Here is a 6,753-nt window from a genome sequence, read left to right as displayed (position 1 = left end):
TGTCTTCATCCAAAGGCTGCTAGTGGAAGACTGACTTCCAGGCAACTAGGGTGAGGATCATATACCCACACCCACAGTGACACACCCATTCCAACCAGGTCATACCTATTCCAACATGGCCACACCTTCACATGGTGCCACTCCCTGGTCCAAGGATATACAAACCATCACAAAGGACATCTGGGTTTTTTTTTTCAGTTACTATTATAAATAAGGCTGCTATGAACATAGTAGAACATGTGTCCTTATTAAATGTTGGAGCATCTTCTGGCTATATTCCAGGAATGGTATAGCTGAGTCCTCAGGTAATACTATGCACAATTTTCTGAGGAACTGCCAGACTGAGTTCCCCATAGAACATTCTAGAGAGATCTCATGATTGAGAAAGGAACCTAGGAAGAAACAAGGGTATTTGATAGTCAAGGTCTTTCATTCGTTTCAGACAGTTGAAACATATCTAGGAAACAGAGAATAGATGATGAAAAAAAGTCTTTTAAAATACAAAATCTCACTTATTATGTGACTTTGACCATTCAACTTCATACTATATTTCATACAAGTTGGTGTTCTGTAACCCTAAGTTGTACTTGACCTGATGCCTGTCTTTACCTCATTTTCTTTCTTTACATTTTTAAACCTCTCTTCTTGCTCTACAAATATTTCTTCTTTATTTTCAATATATTTATCTAAAAGGAGTAAATACTAGAAAAGTCTGGCTGCTGAAATTTCGATTATTATAACTGGCTCCATCCTATTTGCAGTGTGTTCTCAAAGCTCCATTTAGAATTATTCAGAGCAGAGTTATCCTGAAACAAGAATGGAAAAATAAATATTAAGGTTTTTTGTTTGTTTGTTTGTTTTTGATACAGGGTTTCTCTGTATAGCTCTGGCTGTCCTGGAACTCACTCTGTAGACCAGGCTGGCCTCAAACTCAGAAATCCACCTGCCTCTGCCTCCCAAGTTCTGGGATTAAAGGCGTGAGCCACCACTGCCCGGCTAAATATTAAGTTTAATCAATAAATTGTACTTAATCAGTAAGATGTCAGCAGTTTTAGATATTTTAGTATGCATGCTATATAACTCAGTTAGTCTAGATAAATATCAGAAATCTTTATTTGAAGTATTTTTTCAAACATCGAGTCAATATTTTACAACCTTGTAAACAGATGTTATAATTTACAAACTAGAACTTGCTACACTGGAGCCATATGAGTTTCCATAAGATTCTGACTTGTAGCCATGTGGTTTAATCTATATGTTTACAGGAACACAGGTGTTGCATATGCTGAGAACTTGCGAGATAATGACCATGCAGTGACATCACCGTTCCTATGAAATAGAATTAAAACTCTGAGTGCGAAGCCATAATTAGCAGAACTTTAATTGCTATGGGGAAAAAAGGATGCAATCTAAGTTACAGAATAGTGTCAGCCCCACAATTACCTGAAGCAAGACTGAGAAAATTATGAGAGAAGAAAATAAAATACAAGCTCACTGCCATAGATAATGAGCTGGTACAAGAAACCACTTTCATTCTTTTGGACCAGGGGTAATGATGCAACTAATACTAATTTAATGTATCCCACCCTGCTTAATAGCCTAAAGGAGTGGGAAAGAATAAGCGAATATCTGTCCTCTCCTTCATATTACCAGAAAGTTTTACTTGCAATGAAATGGAGACTAAAAAGCTTGCATTTCATAATTTAGGTTGGCTCTAATGAGAAGTCTTATATTTCTGAAGAAATTTGGAAAAGGAGACAGAAGGCAGAAATTATTACTGGGCTGAGATGGCAAACTCTCATGTTTTCTCATATGTTCTCTATGTGTGTGTGTTGTATGTGTTGTGTGTGTGTGGGTGTATGTGTGTGTTCACATATGTGTGTAGTAATATGGCTACTCTGGCACAGGCACACCCATAGCATAAACCTAATACCAAACAATAAAGGTAAAGTTATACCTTTATAGAAGGAAGAAGCCCTGTTTGAAAGTGATTTCTGATTGATGGGCAGACAGACAAAGTGAGGAATCAGAGAAAGATTTGACAGAATGAGTCAGAAAGAGGTTATACCCAACTCAAAAAACAAGAGATAGGAAAGAGAGACAAAAAGGACAGCAGTGCAGATGGAGAGAGGAAGAAGGTTATACAAAAATAGGTTGAAGAGAGAGAACAATCACAGGTGAAGACAGAATGAGCCAGATAGAGAGTGAGAAGGAGCCAGAAGATTAGAACATATTCTCAAAGTTAGTTATAAGGAGAGCAATTCACTCAGAACCAGAGAGAAGCCAGTTTGAATCAGTCAGTGTGGAGAACAGCTTGAGCCAGAATAGTCGAGTTGAACCAACCAACAGTGCTCAGAAAGAACTAGAAAGGATGAACATACTCAGTAGTAACTTTCAGAAGCTGAAAATATTCGAGGTATGGAGGCTAGAGGTTTCCAGAACTAGGCCTAAGTTTGAGATTGAGGCAGTTACATCTAGCAAATAGGTTACATATCCAAGTGTGTATACATATATGTGCATATGTGTGTATGCATTTATGCATGGTATATGCTCATATGGAAGTCAGAGGATAACTCAGATGTTGGTTCTCAGCTTTCACTTTGTTTTGAGCCAGAGTTCCATATTTCTGCTACATTTTCCTGGTTTTGGCCCATAACTTTCAAGAGTCTGCTTACTACCTATGACCCCATCCTGCTGTAAGATAGCTGAGACTGCAGACATTCACTACTGTGCTCCCCTTTGCATGTGTTCTAGGGACCCAAACTTGGGGCCTAACGCTTACATAGCAAATACTTTCCCCAGTGAACAATCTCCTTAGTCCAAGAATGTTTAAAACAATGGTTATGGCTTTCTCAGTAGTAGACAATTTACCTAGCATGCATTGGTCTTGGATTCAAATCCTATCACAAAGAAGAAAGAAAGAAAGAAAGAAAGAAAGAAAGAAAGAAAGGAGGGAGGGAGAGAGGGAGGACTGGAAGGAAAGAGGCCTGGAAGCATTCAAATCTTCCCAACAAACCAAATACTTTTTAAAATGTGTCTCTTGCAGAGTTCACTGGGTAAACTTGTACCATTACAGCCCCATGCCATGTGTGTGTGTTAAAAGCATCTATGAATTAAACAATTGACCTTTAAAAGAGAAAACATAGTGAGCTGAAAACTCAGCTTCATGTCTTACTGTGCCAATTTACCTAGTCTTAGATGAAATGAGGTGGGAACTGCTTGTGAATGAAAAGGCTTCATTAGCGCGGATGCTTGTGTGTTTATGTTTGAGTATAGGCCTTCTATACTTCAGAGTGAAGTGTGACAAGGCAAGTATTTAAATAAGGCCGGGATCCTAGAGACAGAGAGACATCTACTGGTCCATCTACTACTTGTCCTAAGCACCTCCCCCTTTCCTGTAATTAATGTAACATTTTCCCTCTTGCGGCTGACAGCCAAGAGCATAATTAGAGTCTAATACAACACGGAAAAGTCACAAATGCAAAGTGGAATAAACAGTAAACAGCGAGGGGAGAGTAGCCCCGGGAACGTGATGGCTGAGTAACGCCTCAGATAAACTGTGTGCGCACTGACACTGTCATGCTCTCAGCAGCCCCAAGTGAGCCGGTAGCCTAGTGCAGACAGACAGCTCGAATTAATCCCAAGAGAAGCGCGCATGACAGGCGAGAGAAGCAGACAATTAGAATGAAGGAGGAAATTGGAAATGGCAAAGGTGTGAACATATGTCAAATTACAACTAAATGATAAATTACAATTCTGTCATCGGAATAAGCGGTAATTAAGAAAGATTTCAGCTATCCCTCTTGAAAAAAAAAAATGAGAGCACCGTATTTCGCCCCCAGTTTAGATTTGTTTGCAGAATTGTTTCCAGCCATCTCACACGCCGGGCTGAGTCTTCCTGACTTTTGAGCTGCATTATTTGTGTACATTAAGGATAATTCTCTTTCCTCTCCCCCGTTTTCCAGACTGGCAGAATGATAATGTCAAAAACGAACAGGAAGCTGATAGTATCCGCTATAAAAACCTGCACTGAGGCTTGCTGCTAAGGCTGCTGCAGCAATCTAATTATTTTAAACAAGCCTGCACAGTCCAGCTGACAATTAGGAAAGTCTGCTCTATGGCTTGGGGGATTCAGAGGAAGCCGGGTAATCACTGTACACAGGTCCTTTTCGTTTAGGCAGTAATGAATGTGGGTGGGGCGTCTAGGCAGTTTTCGGCCACTTAACCACAATTTAAAACAGCTGTGTAATTAGCGCACGTTTCTGCATCCGATATCCAATTCCAATTTAGAGTTTGTAACACCTGTGGTTTTGTTGCAAGCTCTAAGGCCACGGCAGGGGGATGACAGAAGCAAAAGCATAGAGCTGCCAAAGGTAGCTCCCGAGAGGGACATTTTGTCCCACGGGATTCTGTGTGCCCAGACTTGATGAGGAAGGAATCTCAGGTGTAAACAGAACGTCTCTCGTGAAGGAACAATTCTATAGTAGATTCAACACAGAATACTCTGACCTTGAATTCTTCAAGAAAGCAGGCATATCGCTGACGAATTAAACCCTTGCAAACTCTATTTAAAAAGAGGAGAGAAAGAAGAGAGGAGGAAAGAAAGAAAGAAAGAAAGAAAGAAAGAAAGAAAGAAAGAAAGAAAGAAAGAAAGAGAGAGAGAAAGAAAAAGAAATGAAAAGAAAAGAAAAGAAAGAAAATATATAACATGCCATTGGAAAATACCATGCCCTGTGCCCAAGGTGACAATCTGATTTAGCACATCTAAAAATGGTAAAATGGAATTGGTTGGTCATCTTCTACCTGTTATTTAGTGACCGTGAGAGCATTGATTTTAGAAATGCAATGAGATTTATAAGGATAATAGTGATAATTTATAGGAAGTCTCAATTGTAAATAAAATTTCTTAATCTATAAACACCTTTGAATATGTATAAGACAATGTTCTAAATTTTCTGTGCATCGGATTTGTTGTCAAATGGTAAGGACAGGAGACAATGGTAGTCCTTCACTCACAGAATAGAGATGGTACAATGAGATCCTATTTAAAAGGAGACTGAAATCCTCAAAGTTTCTCTCAGAACATATGTATATATCGACATCATTCCTTTTCCACTCTCCCTTAAGGGCAAAAGAAGCAAATATCCAAAAAGCTAAATAAAGTTCTCTAACAGGGATGTCAGAAACTCTGAGGATTTTCTGGGATGAATCAGTCTCTAGCAGTTACAACCTAATGCTGTAGTCTGAGGCCTCGGAAGCTTAGTTGGGACAGCATGTTAAAATTCAAAGGGCTCCAGCTGCATATGTAGCAGAAGATGGCCTTAGCTGGCATCAATGGGAGGGGAGGCCCTTGGTTCTTCGGAGGCTTGATGCCCCAGCGTAGGGGGATTCTAGGGCAGTGAAGCAGGAGTGGCTGGGTGGGTGGGCAAGCACCCTCATAGAAGCAGGGGTGAGGGGGATGGGATAGGGGGTTGCGGAAACTGGGAAGGGAGACATTTGAAATGGAAATAAATATAATAAGCAATTAAAAAAAGTTAAAGGGCCAATCACGTTAATTATATTAGAGTTTCCTTTAGAAAGTGCACTCAGCACAGCGCCACCTGCCCCCTCCTCCTTCTTCTCTACATCTGCTGTGATCTGAGGAGGGTTATATTTAAAGTAATTCATTCACAGTCATCTGTATGCTTCACGGGTAACATAGAATTGTGTGCCCATTCCTTCAATTCTTACAGTTTGGTATCAGAAATATCTGATATTGAATGCCATGAGTTTGGATGGATCTAGGGACAGAAAGAGGAGAGCTGGGCTTCAGCTCTTCTGGCTCATAGGAAGTCATTGTAGGTAAGGAGTGGGTGGCTTACTCATCAAAAGAGAAGTCCTATTATACAAACTGGATTGCAGGCTTGAAAAAAGTATGAGATCTTTACTTCAGTTTGGGAAGAATGCACTGAAACTATAATCTGATTTAAAAAATAAAACAACAACTTAAATGTATTCACTACAATCTAACAATTTAAACACAATTTAGAAAATAGAAGTTGCAAGTTGAATGATGTCAATATTCAGATTTTAGTTTATATGGAGAAAAGAAATACCAGTCGTCTGATATCCTAACAAAATGTCTGTCTATGCAATCATACCTTTGAGTAGATTACTGATGGTGCATATCTTTATCCAGCACTCTAGAGGCAAAGGCAGGAGGATTTCTGTAAGTTCAAGGTCTGTAAGTTTGGTCTATGAATGGATATATTACAGGGAAAATATATTTTCAATAATAGAACAGAAAAGTATAATCAAAAAGAGGTAAGCAGAATGCTCTCCGCAGCCTCACCAACTTTCTTAGTAAGGTCATTTTGGAACATAACTGTGTCCATTCAGTTTAAGTATTTTTTTGTTGCCTGTTTCTTGCTGAAGTAGTAGAAGGAAGTGATGATGAAAGATATGGTCTAATCTATAACATAAAATACCACCTGGCATTTTGAGAAATGGTTACATCTGGCTCTCTCTTGAAATGCCCATGGCCACATGTGGGTAGCTGTTCGATTTCCATGTGAAGCGCTACTTTAACCCTGAGCTTAAATCTATGATATAATTCTTTCAGGTAAAGTCTAACTCAATTTAAAATAGAAAGAAATAGAGAGTAGATGGAGAAAGAGAGGGGGAAGGGACAAAGGACAAAAGACAGATGGGGAAGAAAGGGAAAAAAGGAGGGAAGGAAAGAAGGAAGGAAGGAAGGAAGGAAGAAAGGAAGGA

This window comes from Mus caroli, chromosome 3 (assembly GCF_900094665.2).
Source record: "Mus caroli chromosome 3, CAROLI_EIJ_v1.1, whole genome shotgun sequence".
NCBI classification, from domain to species: domain Eukaryota; kingdom Metazoa; phylum Chordata; class Mammalia; order Rodentia; family Muridae; genus Mus; species Mus caroli.
Note: the sequence above shows the minus strand (reverse complement) of the source record.